Source organism: Rhipicephalus sanguineus, chromosome 4 (assembly GCF_013339695.2).
Source record: "Rhipicephalus sanguineus isolate Rsan-2018 chromosome 4, BIME_Rsan_1.4, whole genome shotgun sequence".
Classification (NCBI taxonomy): Eukaryota; Metazoa; Arthropoda; class Arachnida; order Ixodida; family Ixodidae; genus Rhipicephalus; species Rhipicephalus sanguineus.
In genome coordinates this window covers 113,493,939-113,495,083 of record NC_051179.1, presented here as the reverse complement: position 1 = coordinate 113,495,083, position 1,145 = coordinate 113,493,939, and positions in this window count along the sequence as shown.

Here is a 1,145-nt window from a genome sequence, read left to right as displayed (position 1 = left end):
GCACCCTTCCGGCTGTTATACGGCAGAAATCCCTCCGGGCCGCTGGCTATACTTCAGCGCAGCTGGACAGGCGAGGTCCCCCTTCCCATCACATTGAGGGAGGAGCCCGCCAAATATCTGCAGCAGCTGCGGGAACAACTAGAGATAGCGGCAGAGGTGGCAGGGCTTACAGCAAGCGCTCGACAGGGGAGCTACGCGCTGGCATATAATAAGTCGACGCGTCGCAAGACGTTCAGTGTAGGAGATCAGGTCCTAGTATTTGACACGGATCGCGGTAGCAAACTGGCACCAAAGTGGCTGGGTCCCTTCAGTATAATCGCTCGCGAAAGGCAAAACTCATATCGGGTCGATAGCGGACAGCGAGCGAGCTCAGTGGTGCACGCAAACAGGCTACGCCCATACTATGCGAGGGTGAACCGTATAGGGGTCGTGTTTGATGATGACATAGAATTTGGGGACATCGAATATGTCCCCCGATGTGCGCCTTCAGGCACACCTTCCGTACCCGTTGACACGCAGCGACTGGTGCATTTAGATAGCAAACAGCGGGAGGACATTTCACGTGTGTTTGCGAAGTACTCCGATTTATTTGACAAAACGCCAGGAGCCGCAGAAGTCGGACTACACAGAATCGAGTTAGAGGAAGGGTACCGACCAAAGCGTGCATTTCCGTACCGCGTACCTGAGCTCCTGAAGCAAGAGGTTAGCCGCCAGACAGAGGAACTGTCAGATCTTGACCTGATCTACCCAACAGAAAGCAAACACGCTCACCCCGTAGTTTGTGTCGGAAAGAAAGACGGGTCGGTCCGCATGTGTATCGATTACCGGACACTGAACGCCGCTACACGCACCGACGCTTTCCGTATGACGCCACCGCAGGAGCTGCTAATGAGGGTAGGCCGCGCTAATTTCATTACCCTGGTAGACCTGCGTCGCGGGTAGACCTGCGTCGCAAGTACCGGTCGCCCAGGAGAGTCAGCATCTTACAGCTTTCGTGACGCATGACGGCCAATACGCTTGGCGTGTTATGCCGTTCGGCCTGAACAACGCGGCAGCCACATTCCAGCGCATGATAAATACATTGCTCTCCAGACACCAAGCATATGCGGCTGCATATTTAGACGACATCGCCATTTTCTCTTCTT